Below are 24,454 nucleotides of genomic sequence, written 5' to 3'. Positions count from 1 at the left end.
ATCCATTTTTAATTAATTGTGATTAGAGAACATGCTATGTGTAATTCAGTCCTTTAAATTTAATTAAGGCTTTTTTTTTTTTTTTATGACCTAGCACATGGTCTACCCTGGAAAATGCTCCATGTTTACTGAGGAAGAATGTATTTATGCTCTTGATGGGCGGAGTGTTCTATAGATGTCCCGTTAGGTCTGGTTGATTCATAGTGTTCTTAAAGTCTTTCCCTGTTCTTCTTTCCCTGTTCTTATCTGGCCATAAGGGTTCAATCCATTATTGCAAGTGTGGCATTGAAGTCCTAAACTATTATTGTTGAATTTTCTATTTCTCCTTTAATTCTGTCATTTTTTTCCTTTATGGACTTTGTGTGTCTTTTGTTAGTTACATTTATAATTGTTACAGCTTCTTGATAGATTGAACATTTTCATCACTGTAAAATGTTGGTTGGTAGAAACAGGTTTTTTTTTTTAAGATTTTTTGTTTGTTTGTTTATTTGGCAGACAGAGACATTACAAGTAGGCAGGGAGGGAGGCAGAGCAGGAGAGGGGAAAGCAGACTCCCTGCTGAGCAGAGAGTCTGATGCTGGGCTCCATCCCAGGTCCCTGGGATCATGACCTGAGCCAAAGGCAGAGGCTTAACCCACTGGGCCACCCAGGCACCCCTAGAAACAATTTTTGTCTCAAAGTCTGTTTTGTCTAAAATTAGTATACCTACTCAGCTGTCTTTAGATTATTATTTGCATGGTATACCTTTTTTTCTTCTTTTAATTTTGACCTATATGTGTCTATGTGTGTGTCTCTTGTAGACACACAGTTGGATCTTTTATTTTTTTATCCATTCTGCCAATCATTAACTTTTCAGTGGAGTATTTAATTTCTTTTAAATATATTTATTATGCTATTTATATTTATAAATTTATTGTATTTATTTATATTACTGATCAGGCAGGATTTATGTCTGCCATTTTGCTATTCTGTCTTTTTTTGTTTCTCTGTTCTTCCATTACTTCCTTCTTTTGTATTTTTATGTATTTTCTAGTATTCCCTTTTAATTCCTTCATCATTTCTGTTTACATATATATTTTTAATTGTTTTCTTAGTGGTAGCCCTGGGGATTATAATTAACATCTTAATTTGTAACAGTCTAGTTTAGATTAATACAAAATATCACTAGAGTACAGAAACTTAGCTCATAGCTAGCTTGTTTCTTCCCCATTTTTTGTGCTGTTGATGTTATACAAATTACATCTTTATACATTATATACCCATTGAAACAATATAATTATTTCTTTTTGCAGTTGTCTTTTAAATCAGATACAATAAAAAAGGAGTCATGAAACCAAAACTACTTTTTTTTTCAAGATTTTATTTATTTATTTGACAGAGACAGTGAGAGAGGGAACACAAGCAGGGGGAGTGGGAGAGGGAGAAGCAGGCTTCCCGCTGAGCAGCCCCATGTGGGGCTGGATTTGGGACCCTGAGATCATGACCTGAGCCCGAAGGCAGCCACTTAACAACTGAGCCACCCAGGCGCTCCCCAAAACTACTTGTATGCTTTTATGTTTGTGTAGTTACCCTTACCAGTGCTCATTTCTTCATGTGGATATGAGGTACTAAGTACCTTCCATAGCAGCCTGAAAGACTTCCTTTGGTGTTTTATTGTAGGGCAGGTCTGATAGCAACAAACTTTTCATCTGGGAATGTCTTCATTTCTCCTGTTTTTGAAGGATGTTTTTTCTGGTTATAGGCTTCTTGGACAGTGTTTGTTTTGCACTTTGTGTTTACCACAGCCTCCTTGCATCCATGGTTTCTGAAGAGAAATCAGTTGTCAGTCTTACTGAGGTTCAGATGTATGTGATATGAGGTATTTTTCTCTTGCTGCCTTCAAGATTCATCAAATTCAGCAAGATTTTGGTTATGTCTTCAAATATTCTTTCTGCTCTCTTCTCTCTCAAAAATGACATATGCCATTTTTGTGGGGTTCCCATTCTCCATATATTAATACTTTTGTTAGTATCTCAGAGGTCCTTGAGAGTGTATCCTTTTTTTTTTAATCCTCATTGTTTTTCTTTTTGTTCCTGAGACTGGGTAATCTCAATTGACATATTTTCGAGTTCATGGATTCTTTCTCCTGCCTGTTCAAAGGTGTTGTGAATTCATTTTATTTATCATACTTTTAAACTCCAGGATTTCTATTTGGTTCTTTACTATAACTTACATTTCTTTATTGACATTTTTATTTGGTGAGACATCATTCATATGTTTTCCTTTAGGAATTTCCTTTAGGAATGATTTTATATGTTCTTGGAACATATTTGTAATGCCTTATATAAGTCATTGTCTACTAAGATCAATGTCTAGGCTTCTACAAGAATAAGGTTTCTGCTATTTTTTTCCTATATGTGGGCCATACTTCCTTGTTTCTTTGCATGTCTCTTAAGTTTGAACTGAATGCTAGACATTTTTAATAAGGTCTCTGAAGATAGAGATTTCATCATTTTCTTTGAATAAATGCACTCCAGATTGCTACAGAACTTTGACTAATTTCCAGAGCTCAGAAAGAGTTGGTTCTGATGATTTTTGCCAGAGTCCTCATTCCTTTATGGAAAAGAGGCTTTTCAGACATACTTTGTGTGTGTGTGTGTGTGTGTGTGTGTGTGTGTGTGTGTGTGTGTGCATTTTTATTGGAATTCTAGTTAGTTAAGATATAGTGTAATTTTAATTTCAGGTGTACAATATAGTGATTTGGCACTTCAATACAACACCCTGTGCTTATCGCAAATGCCCTTTCAGCACCCATCACTTATTTATTTTTTATTTAATTTCTAGTTAGTTAACATGTAGTGTAATAATTGGTTTCAGAGTACAATTTAGTGATTCATCACTTACATATAACATCCAGCACTCAACACAGCAAATGCCCTCCTTAATCCTCATCACCCATTTAACCAATCCCCCACTCACCTCTCTCCATCAACCCTCAGTTTGTTCTCTGTCATTAAGTCTCCTGTGTTTCACCTCCTTCTCTTTTTTTTCCCCCTTTCCATATGTTCCTCTATGTTTTGTTTCTTAAATCCTCTATGAGTGAAATCTTTTAATCTGACACTATTATATCTTAAATCAAATTAGTTCAATGTAATTTTCTTCCTGAAGAGAGCCAGAATAGTGGGAATACAAGTATAACCTTCAGGAGGAAAGGGAAATTTGGCTCTGCTTGCTGTACAAATCTTCTGGCTTTATTTAAGAAAGTTAAAAGACACACCAGTATACAGAGATACCTCCATAGGGCAGTATAGCCCTCAGCCTATGGCAAGTCACAGTGTCCTTTTTAAGGGGCAGCACCCTGTCTCAGAGCTCCCTTTCTGCCCACATTGTGTCAATACATGCCTACTCCCATCTAATTAAATGTTACATGCATTTCTTTTCTATTTGTATTCTTTTTCCCCCCAAAGCATTCATTTAATCATGAAACAGACATGGATACGGAAGAATCAAGAAAAAGAGTGAATCAAAACCTTTTCACTTTTATTAAAAAGATTTTGAAAATGAGATCTTTATAAAATGTCAGTACCTTCTATATGTTATACCATAAACCTCTACTTCTAAGTAGGAGACATAGGCCATTTACAGCAACCATCTTAATGTGTAAAATAATTCTGAATTCTTTCTATAAAAATGTTTGGTGGGGTGCCTAGGTGGCTCAGTGGGTTAAAGCCTCTGTCTTCAGCTCAGGTCATGATCCCAGGGTCCTGGGATCAAGCCCCTCATAGGGCTTTCTGCTCAATGGGGAGCCTGCTTCCTCCTCTCTCTCTGCCTGCTTCTCTGCCTACTTGTGATCTCCGTCTGTCAAATAAATAAATAAAATCTTTAAAAAAATGTTTAGCTAAAATATGAAACACCTTTGCAACAAAATTGGCAATGTAGCTTAAGTAAGATTTCAGAAGAGTCCCCTGGGGAAAAAAATGGGAATGTTTCCTTTTGCCAGATGAACTCTAAACAGTTCAAGTTAAGATGCCATAATTTAGACAAGGCTAGAAAGGAGCTTCATGTTACTAGAAAAGAACAGCATGTAATGTGCACTTCTTCCATGTCAAACTGACAACCACGTAATGACAATGACTTATCATACGTAAGAAAAGTAGAATATGTTCTTCAGAAGGAAATGATATTCCAAGATAATGCTTTTAAGCAAATCTCTTATCGAAGTCTTGAATAACTTCAGAGAACATTATCACAGAATGGGAAGAGATCATTTCTATGATGTTAAAGGATTCCTTTATTTTAGATACCCTCCTTAAATAGAAACACACATCAAGTATCAACACTTGTAAAACTGACCCTCTGAATGAAACCTTTCTTTACTACCACACAGTTCATGGCTGCATTTGGATGCAAAGGTTTAACTCATGCTAATCTGGACAAGCCCAGGTGGGGACTGATCTGGAGTCTTAGCAGATACTCCTGTCCCTGGGCTCCTGGGTGGGACCCAGGACACTGCTGCACACTGCTGGTAGGACCCACCTGGGTTTTCTGCTTCCTGCTGACACACTGAATATTGTAATGGTTTCTACAGGCCTTCCAAGTACTACACTTGAATTTCGGTTTCTTCTCTTTTTGTTTGTTTGTTTGTTTGTTTCTTTGTTTTTGTTTTTCCCTACTGGGGATTTTAGGTTCACTTCTTTTTAATGTTTTAATGTGGTTATTTTGTCAACCACTACGGTGATTGTATGTCACAGAGTTTGTCTTTTTTATTTCATGTGTACTGCCTTGCACTGTTTACAGCTGTTTCATGGGTCAGAGTTTCTCTGATCAATTAGGACAAGATGATATTGTCTGTACATTTCTTTATCAGATCACTGTGTGGTCCCTAGTGATCTGATGCATAGTAGTTATTTGTTGATTATTTACTGATCACCTTTCGAAGAGGAAGTGTTTTGCTAATCTTACCTATTGGTGTTTTTGGTCATTCTATTTTTCTTATCCCATGGTATTGCTTTGTTATGAATCATCTATTAACATAAGGTCATCACTAATGATAGACGATAACTTACTTACCTGAAGATAATCAAAATATAAAACGTTTTTCTTTCCACCTATTTTTCTCTCTCTCATTTTTAACTTGGCAGCTACGCAACAGCCAGTTAGTTTACCAGAAGGCGAAATTACTACAATTGAAATGCACCGGTCTGATCCTTATATTCAGCTAGGAATTAGCATTGTGGGCGGCAATGAAACGCCACTGATCAACATTGTTATCCAGGAAGTCTATCGGGATGGAGTGATCGCCAAAGATGGAAGACTTCTTGCTGGAGACCAAATTCTTCAGGTATCAATTTTTTAAATTATTTTGTTAACTTGCCTCTTTTTTTGCTCTTATTCATCAATTTAAAACTTAGGAAATTATGGTACTGTGGAATCTGACTTATAAAAAGGTAAGTTTTATTGTTTTTTTATGCAAAACAGATCAGAATTTATCTGTAATTTCTCCGATTTCCCCCAAACACATGGAATGTATTTTTACCCCTTATCTTAAATTTGATCTCACGTGTAACTCAGTGCGTGGCTCTCCAGGCCAGCTGAATTCCTCCTGGCTTGTACTCCATGGTTGGCTATTTCGGGGCCACCTTCACTGCTAAATTCTCTTGTCCCATTGGCTGTATCCCTAGTCCCAGAGTACTATCCATCAGTTATCTTCATTGTCTAATTTATCCTTCTCTACACGGATTACTATAATCTAGAAAAGACAGGTCACACAGCACAAGTTACTTAAAACTTACAGCATTGAATTTAAGATAGAATTCGGAAATCATGACCACCTCTTGTTGGCTCTCAAACGCACTCTCATCCACAAACAGCCTGACTCTGCACTAATCCTTGGTGCTACCCTCTCCCTCTTCTCTTTAAAGAGAAATAGCTACTCCAACAAACGAACTATCTTCGGGCAAGATGATATTATATTAGAGGGCATACTGATGAGCATTAGATGGCCAGAATTCCACTGTTCATGTGAATTCTAAAGTTCATGTGAAAATTGACCTGGATATATGACCCATACTAGTGTAAGTGGTACTTGAAGCTAAAAGAATGGATATTTAGGAGAGAAGAAATAGGCATGAATGAGAAAAGGTGTCTTCTAGGAACCCAAGCTCAAGGACCCTTGCCTCCTCGATTTCACTGCTCGGTCCTTCCCCACGGTCTGTCGGTATTCACCCCTTCCCTTTTCCCTGCCACCTCTCTGGTCTGTGCCCTCACTGCTTCACGTCTAACCCAGTAGAATCAATACCCCTGCCTCCCTACTCTGCTCTGAAATCCAGTACGACCATTGTCAGGTTAATTCATCTGTGACTCTGCTTTCCCTGGGAAGACTGGACCAGAGAATCAAGTCCATACTGATTAATCTAATAGTCCGGGTCCTCTGTGGACTCTTACACAACCTGTCCCCTCAGCCTTCACCCTTGCTTTTTCTTTCAGCTGTAGCCATCGGTGTATTCCTGAAACATCATAGGCATGGTGGTCAGAGCTGAGGGTATAATTAAGAGCAAAAAGCAACCCCTGCCCTCATAGAATGTATCATGTAGCAGAAAAGCCAGACATAGCAATCTCCTTGCTTCCCTCCACATTCCCGCCTGTCCCCATTGTGCTACAGCTTCCCCACCTGCATCCAGAAAGCCCTGCCCTGCCATTTTCACCCATTCAGACCTCTTCTCACACTAAGTGCTGAAGACATTCCTTCTCTTCACCACTTAATACATAATTGGTCACAGAGAGTTATTCAAATGCAGTGTCTTCCTCACAGTGCTGTGCCTGGAGTCCATACCCAGGGACATACTTGCTGAGTCAATAAAAGAGTGGATTTGGTTATGATATCCTGTTGGGAATAGCTGTCTTCTTCATTAAAACAAAACTTAGAACCTCTAGGATTTTTAGTTCTTCAAGAGAAATGTCCAGAGGGGAAGACAGACAAACTAGGCTCCAAGAGCAGCAAGGACTAACCTTTCCACTGGGGGTTCCTGGCTTTGGTTTCCATGCCCATCCGTATTCTGCCTCTTGTAGTTTGTGATTTCCACTTTGACACTTGGGCCCAAAACCCCTCTTTCATTGCACTTGGCCTGGCTGACACAGACTGAACTTCCAGTGTTTTGTTCTTTATTTATTTTTTTTTTAAATTTATTTGACAGAGAGATCAAAGTACGCAGAGAGGCAGGCAGAGAGAGAGGGGGAAAGCAGGCTCGTTGCTGAGCAGAGAGCCCGATGCGGGGCTCGATCCCAGGATCTTGGGATCATGACCTGAGCCGAAGGCAGAGGCTTAACCCACTGAGCCACTCAGGTGCCCCTGTTTTGTTCTTTATTAAATCCGAAGAGGAAATACAGGAAGCATAACTAATCCAGCTTATGTAAAATCCAGTTTCTGATCCTATCATAGCTAGCTATTTACCACATTACTGTGTTTGTTGTCCTTTTATGATATTAATAGTACTCTGTTTGCATGAGGTTGGCACAGCTCTCTGGACACCTTACCCTGTATTCCTTCTACCCCAGCTCCTAAACTGATTCTCCGTGGAGGAACTCTTGTAGCTGGTTTTGACATTTTGACACCGTTGTGGCCAAGACCAAAAGAGCCAGATTGCCCTTATCTGCAGCTTACACAGTGTTCTTTTCTTCTCCACTTCTGGCCTTTCTAGCTATAACTGAGTATACATTTATTTTCATCTTTTGCTCTTTGCTACCAACAGTGTGCCAGGTTTGGATATTAAATTTTTTACATATTTTTATTTTTACATATTTTACATATTTCATATTTTTACATATTTTTATTTTACATATTTCTCATGCTTTTTCTAAATTTTAAAGGTAAAAACAAATGCTTTGTTCTTATTTCCATTTCTTTGAGTATAATTGAGGTTAAATCTGTAACCTCAGATTTACTAATGTATTTAATATATAGTTTGCTAATATATTAGCAAAAATATAAAAATGTATAAAAATATATTTAATATATAGTTTTGTTTGCTATAGGGTTTTGTTTGCTAATATATTTCATCTACAGGCTTTTTTACTGGTCTGCTTTGGAGAATTGTTTAATAACATAACTGAATCTGTATACCTCAAATAAAAATCTAATTATCTGAAATACTGGCTATAATTTGGGGAATTAACTCAAAGCTATAAATCAGCATTGTAGACATTCCGGTGCATTATTATTATTTATGGAAACATACATTTTAATAACCCTAATAATGGTAATCTTAAATCCAGTTTAATGATTTCAAATTGATACAAAAACTATGAGCACATAACCTGATTATTGAATTCACAAAGGGTCTCTCCTCTTGTGGGCCTGACTTCTCATTGGCCTTTGACTGGTATGCTGGAGCCAATAAGTAAAGCCACACTACTTGCCCAAATACAAAGTAGTATTTATGGCCATTCAAAAGGAAATACTTGGAAAGAAGGCTCCTTAGTATATTTTTACTACCTGGTTATCTTCCACCTTTTGTGAGCTGCATAAATAATACCATGAACCAATTTGAAAATACCTTAGAGTCGTTAAGATGGTTAATTTACAGACCAAAGGGCTAGCTAGCCTGTGTTTTTAGTTTAGCAAACTAGATGTAGTAACAGTGCGTGGCTATGGGAACACACACACCCGGTAGCCATCTTGCTTTAGGAGGGAGATTCAGGCGTTCGTCTCTTGTCCCAGACTTGAGGTTTAAAAAAATTGGATACAGATACTTATATATGATACCAAATATAATATATTGCTCAAGTTGTTTCTTTGTGAAAAACATCTTAATGTTTTGGATTCTGAGAACAACATGTATTCCATGTCTGAAAAGGAGACTAAGGAAGACAAAATACAGAAAATGAAGAAGGAAGTCAAAATCACAGTCAGTCAAAGTCCATAAGATAGTGACATTAAAGTTTTGAAGAACATCGTTACAAACATTTTTCTGTATATGCTTACAAATAAATAGGTACATATTTACGTTGGTACTTACACATGCAGTCAGCTTGCAAATTCTGAGTTTGCCACCCTTTCTTTATGTCAGCTGTATGTTGTGGACTTCTTACCCTGAAAATAGATGCACCATGATATAGCTGTATAGTAGGTGTGTTGTGCTAAAACTTACGTAAACACTCCCCTGTCAACAGACTTTAATGTTTTGTTTTCAAGTTTAAGACATTTTGCTAAACTTCCCTCTAGAAAGAGCATACCAGTATATACTCCCAGCAATAGGGCATGCCACTTTTTTATGAAATACAGGTATTGTCGTTTAGGCATCCTGCATTTTTAAAAATCTTGACTTTAACAGAATTCTTTTGTTGTGCTTGAAACCCTGAAGTGTTAGATAGGCAGTTAGCCTAAACCCAAACGTTGGCCCATCGTTTAAAGCTTAATGTCCACTTCAATCACACACCCAGAATTTTGTCTCTTAAGAAATCAAAAAAGAGGGGCGCCCGGGTGGCTCAGTTGGTTAAGCAGCTGCCTTCGGCTCGGGTCATGATTCCAGGGTCCTGGGATCGAGACCCACATCGGGCTCCCTGCTCAGCAGATAGCCTGCTTCTCTCTCTCCCCCTCTCCCTGCCGCTCTGCTTACTTGTGATCTCTAGCTCTCTGTCAAATAAACAAATAAAATATTAAAAAAAAAAGAAATCAAAAAAGATCAGGGATTTGTTTGTTAATAGGTTTGCATGAGCAGGGGTCTTCCCGTAAAGCTAAATTACTGGTTATAGAGTATTTGGTAGTGGTGAGGGTTAGGCAGTAAAGCAAACAATTCTTAATATTGAAATGAGATCACAGGGGCTCAGCTTCTCACCCCTCACACCGTGTGATCTAATACTCGGAAGTGTCAGAATCTCAAATATCTGGATTGTAAGCGTTCTACTTTGGCATTTACCTGTTAGATCAAATCCCCAGACTCTGGCCACATGAGAAGTGTTATTCTTTCAGTTATTTTGAAGAATTGTCTGAAACTAGTTTAATGAAATACTTGAATAAGTAAATGACTTTAATAGGGCCTTGAAACTGTTTATCACTCAGGCACCTGGGTGGCTCCCCGGTTCAGCATCTGCCTTCGGCTCAGATCCTACATCGGGCTCTCTGCTCTGCGAGGAGTCGGCTTCTCCCTCTTCCTTTGCCCCTCCACCCTGCTCTCTCGCTTTCACTCTCAAATAAATAAATAAAATCTTTTTTTTTTTAATTATGGTTTTCACTCCTTTTCCAACTTGAGAACTGAAACTGGAGTGCTTTCTTAACATTACTGACTGCAGTCATGGGGGAGGGTTCTGCTTTCCACCACAGCTTCTTGAAAGCAGGCTGTCAAATTTTCCCATAGAAATGATAGTAAACTTGGAAAGTTGTAGTCATGACCAAGAATCAGCATCAAGTAGACCAGGCCTGTACGTTAAAAGCAAAGATAAAATAGCTTTAAAAAGTATAATAGATGTGAATCTGTGTTTCAGATCTAGATCTATAAATACAGATAATGGACTTCTAAATTCAACGTGGTTGTCATCACCTCTAAAGTTACATTTATGTGTGAGTGCACATATGGCATATATACGCACACAATTTGTAATGTATATAAATACTAATCCTGTTTTACAGGACCTTTGTTATCATTCTTTTCAGGACTGTTGAAGCTGATCCCTATTTTCGATTCGAAGCTGTAGTGTGTGGAAACAGAGCTATACGTAGTTTCATTGATTGTCACTCTCAAAGTAGCCATCTTGGAATTTATTTCAGAAATCACAAAGGATTGTAATCCAGTTTTGAATCCGTTCGTTCTTTTATCTTCTTTGCTCTCTTTCTCTCAGTGCCAAGGCCAGTTTTGCAGGGGAGGGAAGTATAAAAAGACAGTTACCCTTCAAGAAATCATGGGGAGATCAGAACCCAGGCTTTGCTTTGGTTATGTCCTTGGTATTTCCAGGGTTAGGGAAGGCTTACCCAAGAGGTCTGTGTGGGGCTCTTTTACCTGCAGAAGCTCCTGAAATGAACTCCCTCGTCTGCCCCTCCCCTTGCAGGGGCCTTCAGTCCCCACTCAGGTGAGGCTCTGATACAGCGATGATAAGTGCATTGAAAATGACCCTCCCTATAATTTTTTTAAGTGAGAAGCATCATTAATGACTGGTGGTTATATATGTGTGCTTTCTCCAGGCTAGTGGCGAGAGGGTGGATTTAACAATTGCTAGGCCGGGGAAATCCCAGCCTGGTAACCCTCTCCGAGACACAGGAGCTCAGAGTAGCAGCCAACACCATGCACAGCCGCTGTACCACAACAGACCCAGCTCACACAAGGTGAGGCCTCGAGTTTGCATGTTTTCATTCATCTGCCCTCAGGGAATCCTTGTTACAAACTGGTAAGATTTAAATGAGGGCTGTTACTCTGTTGGAAAAGGTGAACACAGGTGTTTGGGGTGTGGAATGTGTGTTTGGCTACCTTGAGAGTCCCTGTACAGTCTGTTCCTCAGCCAGTAGGGGTGGTTTCTTAGTAAGAAGGTCCCTCTGCCAGATTGATGAGAAGTGTTTGATCTTCTACAAAGACTTCTTTGTTTGGTCCTGCTTGAAAGTGGGATTTATCTTGGTTTGCTCATTCAGTTGTAACAGGAGGTTATGTAACTGAAAAAAAGGCAATGACCAACAAGTCCATACTTAGCGGTTGGGCAGGTTGCCTACAACAACAGAATTCTCTATGTGAATATGAAACATAAATCATACTTTCTGATAGGTACATGCAAAACACATAAAACATTTCTTTTTATGTTACAGTTTATAGGAATACTACCCTAGGTCATTTTAAATTCCCGTATGTTGAGCTTTTTGCTGCATCTTTCATATTTCAGTGCTTTTATAATATATTCCTAGGTCATTTATCTGTGCCAAAAATTCTGATGCTGTCTCACTTTGGATGCAGAAATCAGTAGAAATCAAAAAACAGTGGCACTTTACTGTGTTCTCAGTATTATTTACTTCATTTGACCTTTCATTTGAACTCAACTTCTAGTAGGCCAGAATTTTTAAGACGATGCTATTTGCCAACTGTGTGAAAATCACACATAGGAAACTTCCTATAGTTTGTTTGTTTGTTTTTACTTCCTATAGTTTTTAAGTAGACCAATAAATAAGTTCTTATTAGTAAAACAATTTAATCTTCCTTAAGGAGAATTACTTGAGAAACACATGGTTAGCTTAAAGTGGCTTCTTAATGTAAGTACAATTTGAGAGAATAACTCTGTAATGTCACAGGAGCCCAAGAAAGCATCATTTAAAGGCACAAGTATTTTTGGCCCATCAGGTTTATCTGGTTTTCTGAGCTGAAGTATAGACTTGTCACTGGTCTTTGGTCAGTTAAAACTTTTAAGAAATAATAAGCACAAACTTATTCTTATTTTTGAACAGAAAAAAGAATGTGTGAAGGGAACCTATAATTTTGCTTTCACAATGATGACTACAAAAAAGCAGTTATTGTTTCGAAAAGGAATTTGAATAGGAGTTGTTCATATCGCTGGTCCTTGCTTTACAAGTTACATATATATACATATTCCTAAAGAATCATAATTAAGGCAAAAGTTGGTAACTGAATCCATGAATTCTACAGAAAGTTGAAATATGGGTGCTCAAAGACAACACTACAATTTTAAGACTGTTTTAAGAACTACTTAACCATTTCAGCATTCATATAGAGGACTATTTATGTCCTTTTGTTTGTTTTGGGCACATATATTTTTCTTTTTACTAGTTCCTATTCCTTAATTTTAAGTGGTGGTGTTTTAAATAGCAATGCTGAATTCGTACTCTAGGTGCTCTGTAAACCTGATTGTTAGAACAGCCACATGAAATGTAACTTTAAGCATTAATTTAGCAATTTACCATTAACATACAGCATTTGTGATGTCAAATCCTAATTTAAAAAAAATAAAGGTCTCCTAGGGAAAACAAATACAAATTATCAAAACAACCTGTTCAGAGGATAATCATTGTTAAAAATTAAAGCACACATTACTCTATTACTAAGCCCCTGCGTAGCTGCTTGGATAAACATTCATACAGTGTTAAGCCCTTAGAAGTTTCCATGAAGTATACCAAGAGTAATCTGTGAAGTTTGGCTAAAATGCATACATCTCAGCCATATAGAGGAATAAAACAACCACCTCTAATTGACTCGATACCTGACAGACACAAGCGTTGAAGTCAGTGTGCTCCCAGCTGAGTTTACCTGGATTGTCTTCATAATAACGTGGGTCTTGCCCAGTTTTGGAGGATGAGAACATAGATGTCATATGCTACGATACCACCTGTAGACGTTTACAGGTTTTCTATGAGGTCAAAATTCTAGGAACTCTAGGCTATTTAGGTAGTGCCCTCAAGAAAATTTCAGAGTGTTGGTTTCAGGAGCAGAGAAGAGCAGACACCCCTGAAGGTCCAGGGCTTGACTGACATGTCGTACCTGTCCACTCTGAAGCAGTGTCACTAAAGGAAATGTTACAGTTCTAGCAAAAGAATTCATCTAGTTCTACTGTTGATATTGTTAGTCGTGGTAATAGTTATCTTGTTATCTACAGTATGCTCTTATAGTATATGTGTTAAGGAACCTTTTGAGATAGGAGCTTCCATTATTACACTTAATGGGATAGCACCCTTGTAGTGTGGATGCATATAGCATCATGCTGTATGAACATACACAACTACATATGAATACATGTTTATGTATTACACTATGTGTGTATATGTATATTTTTTTTAACTTGAATCAGTTCAAATCCCAGTGTGATCATGCATAGCTGTATAATTTGGAGCAAATTACATGACCTTTCTAATAAGGCTATTCCCTTGTTTATAAAATGGGGCCAACCATAAGATTTACACTCAGGACCTTTATAATGAAATGTAATGAAACCATTAAAATGAAATAATACATGTGAAGCCATTTGCTTTACACATAGTAAATCTTCAATAAATGTTAGTTACTATTGCTATTTTAATATTAATATCACATAGGTACACCTTGTTTTTTTATAGCATTCTACTTAAAAAGAAAGGTGATGTTTTAAATTTTCCTTTTCTTCTAGAGTGTCCCCATAAATAGCAACAATAAATATCGGTAAAAATTGCTTTTTCCTGAGAACACAGTTTGTTGGAAATTTTTTCTCATTAGCTTTTTCAAAAATTCAGTTATTTCATATCCTTATAGCTTTCCGTGAAGGTTGTGAAGATCAGTTTCCCCCCGTTTCATGACCGAGCATTCTCATGAGTAAGAACCAGAAGATAGATCTATAGCTTTTTTCTGGCAGTTAACAAAATCCGCACTTTACTTTTGTACTATTCTGTCACCATTTCTTTCAAAGAATAGAGGAGAGAGAGAGAAATAAAATTAATTAGCTTGTCTTCAGAATCTTAAAACTCAAATGCATTATTTACTTTTGTAGAATTGGCCCTATTTTGACTTCCATATGTCAACAGTCCTGAGTTTTTTCTGTTCCATACATAGTCATATGAAAATACAGCCGTCCATAGTCTGACATTGTGATCCCCAGTGTTCGGTGTCGTGTTTGTACCATGAAGAACTGTGTATTATTTCTACAGTAATTGATTTTAACAGTGACTTTATCATTGCCATGGTATTTTTTCCTTCAGTTTCCTTACTTTACTTCAGCTATGTATTATTTATTATCCAATAAATTTTCTTCTCATGTGTTAGGATCTTACCCAGTGTGTTACATGCCAAGAAAAACACATTACTGTAAAGAAGGAACCACATGAGTCCCTGGGAATGACAGTGGCGGGGGTCAGAGGAAGCAAGAGTGGTGAACTGCCCATCTTTGTAACCAGTGTGCCAGCTCATGGCTGTCTGGCACGTGATGGCCGCATCAAAAGAGGTAAGATAGGGAGGGCTGGGAACAGTGAAACTCTTCCCATCTTCTCCCTGCATGCAACTCATGTTTGAAAAAAGTAACAAATATTCCCCAAATTTTCTACTAAACATGATTTTTTTAAAAATCCTTTAAAAAGTCCCTTCCATTTATAAGTGTAAAACCTCTCTCTAAGGTTTGAAAAAGGCCTAATGGGAAAGAAAATTGCTGCAGTTTGATGATGTTTCTGTTATTTTTTTTAAAGATTTTATTTATTTATTTATTTGACAGAGATCACAAGTAGGCAGAGAGACAGGCAGAGAGAGAGCGAGGGGGGGGATGGTGAAGCAGGCTCCCTGCTGAGCAGAGCCCAATGCTGGGCTCAATCCTAGGACCCTGGGATCATGACTGGAGCTGCAGGCAGAGGCTTTAACACACTGAGCCACCCAGGCGCCCTTTCTGTTATTTTCTAATGTTTATTCAGATCATAGGATTGTTTTATGTTGGAAAAGACCCTCTAAAAAATATAACACACATCTTTTCCTTCCTAACCTTTTATATAATCCTCGTTGCCCTTTTTTTTTATTATATTACTTGGCAGGGCAACAAGCACTTTTTTTTTCTTCCTTAAGCAAAAGATGCTCAAATCACAAGTTTCATTTCTTTGTGTAGACCCAAGGATCTCTTCTCTTTAAGTATTCGGATACATTCACGCTGAGCATACTCTGTAGGACTATCTTTATCTATAAAACTGTGTAACTCTAAAACAGGATATGTTAAAGATTCATTTCTAAGAGCAAAAGATCAAATAATTTTGAGCAGGAAAGAACTATAGAAATCACTGAAGCCCAAAGAAGAGAAATGAACATGCCCAGGTCCTGCACATTAGCAAAATGAGGTCTAATGACTTGGACTTCCAGTCGAATCACAGTGCCTCAAGCCACATTTTTTCCTATATATGATGAAATTATCTTAAAGTTTTGAGTTGTTTTGGAATGTTTTCCATGAATTGGATTTTTCCCTCGATATCGTAAGAATGACAGAGATGTGAAAAAATTACAAATAACAGGATGTATAGGGAAGATAATGACTTGGGAGCTCATCTCATTTTCTTGTTTATTCCTTTGGACAGGTGATATATTGCTGAATATCAATGGCATTGATTTGAACAATTGAAGTCACAGTGAGGCCATGGCTATGCTAAAAGCCAGCGCCATGTCCCCTGCTATTGTCCTGAAAGCACTTGAGGTCCAAATTGTCGAGGAGGCAGCCCAGGCTACCGAAGAGCAGCCAGGCACCTTCAGCGAGAATGAGTATGACTCCAGCTGGTCCCCGTCGTGGGTCATGTGACTTGGGCTTCCAAGGTACTGACAGCGTTTCAGCAGTTTCATGGAATAATCGTAGTGACAACATTTCTCAGTATGGAACACAGTAAATTCATTCGTCCAGGGTGTGAGGGGGAAGGTCCTGGTCAGAGATGAAAGTGGCAATGGCATATCAAGTTATAGAAGTAAAGGGTATTTTTTTTTCTTAGGTTATTATATTTTAAAAGATAAATTTAAGGGGCATCTAGGTGGCTCAGTCGGTTAAGCATCCAACTCTGGATCTCAGCTCAGGTCTTGATCTCCAGGCCATGAGTTTGTAAAAAAGATTTTTTTTTTTAATTTTTAAAAAATTAAAACATTCTTAAAAAATAAACCATTTACCTTATTAAAGGTAAATTTAATAGTAAGAACTAAGCTAAAAAGACTTGGTGTATCTGTTTATAAAAATGAATAAAGCCATTCTGTCCATTACTATTAACAAGGTTCTCAAGTGGACCAGCCATGAGATTTGGATGTTCATGCTCTTGCTTTAGAAAAGCTGTCATTTACCACCACGTGTACATGCTTAGACTTCATGTGTATTTTTCACCAGAAAAAAACAGGTCAAAGTGTGGGGCCTTTTGAGAAGCTTTTCTAAAACCCCTTTCTTAATCTTGTTAACTCTCTCTAAAAAGGCAGGATGTCAAAACTCAGTTTTTATTGGACATGAGAGACTCTTTCAGCCAAACCACTGGTGTCCGAGAGTAGGTCTTCTCACCACCTTCGGGACTCTCACCCTCCAGGACATTGTGTAGTTGGTCATTGTCTGGTCATGGAAGTGTTTCAGCTCCTGATGAGTGTTGTATATACTTCGGTATTGAAGTTGGAAGAATGTGTATTACTGTCTTTGTTTCTAGATCACTTTAAAGAAATCCTAAAACTGAACTATGATGAAACATTCTGATTCTGAGCCAAGTAGGAAAATGACTGATTTTTTTAAATAAAAATAAATGATAAGAATGCCAGTTTCTGAGCCATCTAGCTTCATTTGGATATAATTTGTAATAACTAGCATTTGTATAGTGCTATGTGATATCTATCTATCTATCTATCTATCTATCTATATATATCGATATAGATATAGATATATTTTAAAAGTACTTTCACGTAAAGAATAGCAGAAAAATCCAGGAAGAATGGAATTCATTTGTCGATCATCTAACTTACTGACTTGTCCTTGTGGTAGTGAAAAAGACCAAAAAGGCCTGAAACAGTAACAGAATTCGTATCTCAGGGCCCTGTAGGCATAGATTGGAATGGTTGCTATGAAACCATGGCCATTCTACCTAATGGTGAGGGGTCAGCCAGCAGAGGGAACTCATTTATCCTCTGGAGTACTCAGCCTGATACACTGACCTGTCACTTGAAACCCAGCATGTCAGAAAGGCCTGGTCCCACACCAGTGGGGGAGAAGTGGTCTCCTCGGCGGCGCAGGAGCGGAGCGTGTGCACACCACTGCTGGTGGCCAGGCCGTGCTGGCGCTCCTTTAGTTCTTGTTACCTGGTGTTCCGGGCCAGTTCTGCAGTCAGCTCTTTACCGCTTGTGTTCGGAGCATTTTCAGGTGAATCACGAAGAACAATGATATTTCAGATGAACAGTACACGGGATAGTGAAATCTATTTGGGGGGTCTGCCTGTATCGAAAGAGTGTCTATCAGTCCAAGGTCACTATTCTGTGGACTCCTGGGGGTCGTGTGTTGTGTGCAGACCGGTATACACAACCAGGTATTGGGAGGGCCACTGCTCTGTGGGTACCGGCGGCTCTTTCCAGCAGGTCGCACGACACACAGGGTAGCAGCTCTGCTCTTTCTCAAAAGGGAGGGTCTTTCTCTGCAGTTGGCTGGCGGTGTACCAGACAAAACAGTTATTTGTTTTGTGTTGTGCTGTTTCGTTGTTTGTTTTGGCAGAAGATTCAGAATAATGAAAATAACCTATATCGTCTCTAAAATACCAGGGGACCCTGGGACCCTGCTCTATGCCAGAAGACTATTTAAAAGTCTTTTCTTGTTGGTGAGCTAAGAAACTGGACCAGATTAAAAGTTCTAGCGTTTCATATATCGCTTACAGCATTGGCTTTATTAAGAAGTCCTTTTAATAGATTAAATCAGGAAACCTTACCTTAGATGACTGGGTCCAATTTCATCCAAAAATGAAAGATTCTTCAATCTTACAAGGAGGTATTTTTTCTGTATCCCTTAGGTGGGGTTTTCTTCTATTTTTAAGTTTTTATTCATTGAGTTCTGAGGTCACATCCGCCAACTGACAGTGGCATTTTAACTGAAGCATTTCAGAGTCCCTGGTTAAAAAAAAGTTAAAAAAAAAAAAAAAGCTGTATGGAGAAAGAAAGAGATGATTTTCATTAATGTCTTCTAGATTGAGTTCTCTATTTTGTCAATCAATCTCCCTTAAAATGAGTGCATTGTAAGTGAAGGAGGAAAAAACAACAAATACCTCCTCACATAGATGAAGAAGAGAGAACATTTTCTATGTTTCTTTCATTTGAGTGCTGAGATTAGCAGGACTAGATCCCTTGTGTACCACCTTTTTGTAGATACAAACTCTGTAGATACAGATGGATATCCAAATTGAGGACATTGTTGACAGTGCAGAGAGAAAACGCAGGCACAGAACCATTTTATATGACTTTCTGTGGTGTGACTTGTAACCAGGTGTGTTTAGCTGTGTGTGTGTGTGTGTGTGTGTGTTCATTTGGGAAAAGAAGACGGGACAGTGTTGGACAAATTCCAGTCTACTTAGGACTGAGTCTGCGCTGGAAAATGGGCTGTCAGAATAATGTGTTCAGAAGGAAATAAAACAGCCCTTTTTTGTTTCCCAGCAACGATAAGGGTAAGTATGGAATGAAGCAAAGGTGAACAGGCTATAGAAGCCGCCCCACTAACTTTTTCTTGACCTTTTGTGTTTGTGATAGTGCCCTTCATAGCTGCCATGATATTGTTTTACGAAGAAGCTACTTGGGAAGTTGGGGCTTTAGTATTGTTGGTGGATATGAAGAGAACCACACCAATCAGCCTTTCTTCATTAAAACCATCGTCTTGGGAACTCCTGCTTATTATGATGGAAGATTAAAGTGAGTCTTGGGAGATCATATAATGTGATTCATGTTTATTGTGATGGACACGATCTTGACCAGAGGTCAGCTCCAAACCCCCAGCCTTTGTCCTCTCTTGTAAATCGAGTCTCCCTGGAACGTGGCTGCATTCTTCTGTTTGCACCCCCTCCGTGGCTGCCTGTGAGCCCCGGTGGCAGTGTTGAGTCACTGTGACAGAGGCTGTGTGGCCCACAGAGACTGAAATACTTGTTTACTAACTGGGCACGTACCAGCCAGATCTTGACTGAAGCATCCCTTTGACCATCTCGCCGCTGATAGCTCTGTTTTGTTACTCTAATGACAGGGACCAGACCTGAGTCATCCAGTTCAACACACGGAGATGACAGCTGGCTCTGAGCATCCATTCCACACACACCCCTTGAGTCCAGTCCTGTCATTAGATGACTCTGCTCTATTTTTCCTCTGCAGCACTTATGTCTACCTAACACGATATTTATGCAAACTCCATGAAAGGGTGGGGGTGGGGGGCCTGTTGCATTTACTGTACATTCCTGGCGGCCACCGTAACAGTGCCTTGTGTTCAGAGTAAGGTCTCAGTAAATATCAGTAAATATTTGATGAATGAATGTGAGAGCTGCCAGGCACAGTGCTAAGTGCTTGGGATTGTAGTATTGAATCTTAATAGCCCTGTAAGATAAGTGTTGTCATTGTTATTCCTGTTTGATGCACGAGATAAATAAGTCTTAGAAAGATTAAGAAATTTGCCCACAGTCAAGTAGCTGGAAATGGTTGATGGAGATTCACACCCAGGACTCTCTCTCCAGAGCCTGGGCTCTTCACCCCTCTGCTGGGCAGAAAGTCCTCAGCCAGCCTCATGCAGCCTCTTTCCTTTATCAAAGCTCAGGCCCTGGGAGAAGAAAGAGGTGTTAGATTAAGAGATTCTACAAACTGAGAGGAAATGGATTCGTGTAGGGTCTTAGAGCTTAGTTTTTTGATGGAAGAGCCAATTCTTAAAAAGTAAATGTTGACATCTTCGAGTGCCGCATGAATGGAGAGTGTATACTGATCAGAGTGCCATCCAGAGAGTCTTGTGAAAAGTTGACCGGGGTCAGTTTGCTCCTTATATTGACAGAGATGGGTGAAAATATCAGTATTTTAGGTGGAAAGAGGAGGGGGAGAGATGAATTAACCATTCTCTTAGCTAAGTCCCTCAAGCATTCTGGGTCTCAGTTAATTAGTTTAAAATTTGCATTCCACCTACTTCCAAAACTGTTGAAGTAGCTAACAATAAAATAGCATATTGGTGTTACAAACTAAAGAGCAAAAAATGCTGAAGGATAGAAGGGCCTTCAGATTGATCATGCATTTGCGATAGTCCTGTCAGAGGACAGCAGGCGTCAGCCGCTGAAAGAGGAGGAGGTGTGGGTCTTACGCTCAATGTAATTGAGCCCTCAAATGTACGAGCTCTAAGAATGAGCAAAGAACAGTCAAAATAATAAGCAGCCCCGTCCAAATGCCTTATTTAGTATTCCTTAAAGAAGCAGCACATTTATTCTCATTACATTTGGCTCAAGCTTTCTTGAATTATTCTGCTTGCCCTCAAAATCACTGAGCAGTTCTAACTGCTCAGCCAGGGGTGGCCCTGATTGCAATGGAAGGCCAGTATAGGGTTAAAAATTGCCCCAGACATCTTGCAAAGCAGAAAACATACCCTCACCATTGATGGCTAATGGTTAAGTGAAACTATGAATTTCATGCCAAACAGATCTCCCTTAGGATAATGTTTTCTTAACCCATGGAAATAGTTAATGGTCCGTTTCTGTTTGTCTTTGTCCAGATGTGGAGACATGATCGTAGCGGTCAATGGCCTGTCAACCGTGGGCATGAGCCATTCTGCACTAGTGCCCATGTTGAAGGAGCAGAGGAACAAAGTCACTCTGACAGTTATTTGCTGGCCTGGAAGCCTGGTGTAGGTTTTGAAATCAGTTTTGAATCTGACTGTCTTCCTTTTGAAGGCTTCGGGAAGAAACCCCTTTTGTTGGATTGTGTTTCCAGTTGGAAGCCACAGGCACAGCTGGTATTTGTAGGACCCAAACCACTGAGATTGTCCTGTTGTTATTATTAGAAGGGTTTTCTTCAAGTTAGGCACGTTTCTTTTAGCTTGGGAACAGTCTTCCACTAAACCTCGTAAGTTCATATTTTCAAAATTGAGACTCTCCGTTGTCAGAATGGGACCTGCTATAACGCAAGAAGTGTGTGCAGATGGCGACCGAGCCAGCTGGATTAGAGAACTTGGGGCAGTCCTTTGTTTCCCCTAACCGAGTCATAGGATGAGTTCCACACCCCAGTGCTGGGGCCGTTGCACTCCGCGGTGGTGGCATTCACTGCCCCTGTTGCAGCCAGTGCCACAAATGGGTACAGACATCTTCCGTGGAGCCAGTCGCCCTTCCCCATCCCCCCCCCCCCGTTGATGCCACCATTTCAAAACTTCTCACTGTTCATAAAATGATTTTTCTGACTTGTTTGATTTCTCCTTTAATCTTTTAGTACTCGTAGCTGATGAAGACAGAAGTCTGACACTACTAAAGAGCTTTTCAAAAAATAATGTACCATTAATTAGAATACTAAATAATCAAAGATCATGTTTTCCATTGACAAAGGCATTTGGGAGGTAATTATAATTTAGTGCTGGAGATGGTAAAAGTCACACTTATTGCAGAATTCCAAAAGCATTAAAGATTCCTTTCCAAAGGAATGTTTTGTTATGCAGGGAAATTTTGAAGCCGTTTTTGCTAAAATTCATTTTCTAGAGTTTATATTATACTTATCAGCAGTCTTGGCTGGATGTGCTTTTTTGTGATTTATGCAGTTAAACTAAAGATAAAGCCGTGTTGCTATTCCACACACCTTCAACTATATTGCAGCTCAGTGTAGGAGAAGGTAGACCTTTTGTATTTCATTCCAAGAAGAGCCTTCAGTGTTCTAGAAGTCCTTATTTTTTCCCCATTATTTCTTGTGAACTTAATTATTTCAAGAAAAAGACTGAAGAGTCCCGGATTTTTATCTAAAATAGTAGGTTTTAGATGTTAATATCTTTCAGTCATTTCTTGGTCACTAGGCTATTTCTTATTTTTCTAAATGTTTTTGAAAACTACAACCAGCCCGTTTTGTTAGTCCTTCATTCCACTGATTGTCCCTTGGAAGAACGCATAAAGAAGCAAGTGAGATCAGAGTTTCCGTACTTTCTTAATATTATGCATACTTGAAAAGAGTTCACTTAGAAACCTAGTTCAGAATCTGAGCTCATTTACAAGTGACCTCTGTCGTAAATGGTATTGATTATCACAGAATGTATTTCAAAAATACTACAGTATATTATGAAGCATGACCACTTTGTTTTCAAACTAGCAATTGCATTGCTAGGATTTATTGTGTCTCTAGCATGTCACTGATTATTCCTATTAGTTTTTTAGTGAGTTTGTTTTAAACTATCCCTTGTGAATAAGAAATAGCAACAGTAATTGCTACTGATTTGTTCAACCCTTTAGCTACACTGTATGGTCAACATATAACCCAGATACAGTGGGATGCCCCATACAGTATATTACTGTTATGTGATGATTGGCTTTTGAAGCAATTTGGTATTGAAATGCTTTGATATTCTAATTGACACGGAACAAGTTTGTTTGTTTGTTTGTTTTCCTGCTCTCCAAATAGAATTTTATATACTACTTTGCTATTTTTTTAAACATTTTGTAAGAATGTGTCATTTCTTGGGGCGTGGCCATCCACCGACAAATATCCTAATGGCTACTTTGTTATATGTAAAATACTTACATTGAACCTGGGGATATAATGAATATTTTGAAGAAGACACTTTTTTTGACATTATTTTTATCATGGAAATCTCAGACACAGCTTCAACTCATTTGGTTTTATTATAAAACATGATAGTTTTTGGTCAGAATGATATTTGATGATGGAAACTTGTTCATAATTTATTGTTACTGTTGAAATATTTGAATTTTCTCATCTTAAGCATAAATAGTTCAAATATTTTGATTTGTTCTGTGCCTTCAGTTTAAATTATTCCAGGATTTTTCAAATGTGCTTTAATAATGGTGTGATTATTTAGGATGGAAATAAAAGTCATCCTTTCCATACTAGTGGCACCATCTCTTTTCTTGAGCAGCAGACATTGACTCTGTACGCAATCTTTGTTCATGGCCCCGCTGTCCCCAGTACGGTGTCCCAAGCTTCACACCTCAGAATCACAAGTTCGTCTTCTGATCCTTCCTCCTGTAGGCACAACACATGTGATCCCTGCTGATTATTGGAAATTTTGCCCACACACTGCCTCTAGACCGTGTTGTTCAATATGTGGGGTCACTGAATACTGGAAATGCCACCAAGCCACGTGTCAAAGTGCTAATATCTTGGGTATATGGGCTGATATAAAGTAGAGTTGTTCGTTTTTATGTTGTGGTTTTTTTTTTTTTGGTGGATTTCCTGCCAGTCTTTTTCTATGTCTATTTTCCAGTTTTATTGAGAAATAATTGACACACATCACTATAAGTGTGAGGCATACAGCATGATGGTCTGATTTATACACATTGTGAAATGGTCACCACAGGACGTTCAGCTAACATCCACCTTCTCACGCAGACATGGTAAAAAGAAAGGAAAAAAGAAATATCTCCTTGTGACGAGCCCTCTTCAGAGCTTCACGCGCACAGCACTGAGCAGGCCAGGCAGGCCTGACCTTGTGCTGCCTGGTCCTCCGAGGGCTTTGGTCATTCTCTGCTTTAAAGAAAATAATTTTTTTTTCAAAGTAGAATCTAATTTTATTTTAATTTTTAAAAAAAATTTTATAAACATATAATGTATTTTTATCCCCAGGGGTACAGGTCTGTGAACCGCCAGGTTTACACACTTACAGCACTCACCATAGCACATATCCTCCCCAATGTCCATAACCAATTTTAATTGAAGAACGTTGTTCCTGATTTCCTAGCAAATTTAAGTTCCGACCAAGGCCTATGTGGTCCAATCCCTCAGCCATCTTCTGGGTGGCTCCAGGGTGCCATCTGCCCCCTGTGACTCCAGCGGGCTACCCACACACTCAGGTCTTTCCACACACGCGCCTGTCGTAGCCCTCCGGTGCGTGGCCCTTGTGC

The 24,454-nt window shown here is 38.8% G+C and overlaps 1 pseudogene; it reads left to right on the top strand.

Annotated features, from left to right (window-relative positions):
* Positions 1-4,963: 4,963 nt before the first annotated feature.
* Positions 4,964-21,459, top strand: LOC116574518 (annotated as a pseudogene).
* The last annotated feature ends 2,995 nt before the right edge of the window (positions 21,460-24,454 follow it).

The sequence above is a fragment of the Mustela erminea genome, chromosome 15 (assembly GCF_009829155.1).
Source record: "Mustela erminea isolate mMusErm1 chromosome 15, mMusErm1.Pri, whole genome shotgun sequence".
In the NCBI taxonomy this organism is placed as follows: domain Eukaryota; kingdom Metazoa; phylum Chordata; class Mammalia; order Carnivora; family Mustelidae; genus Mustela; species Mustela erminea.
Note: the sequence above shows the minus strand (reverse complement) of the source record. Positions and strands in the feature narration are given on the sequence as shown.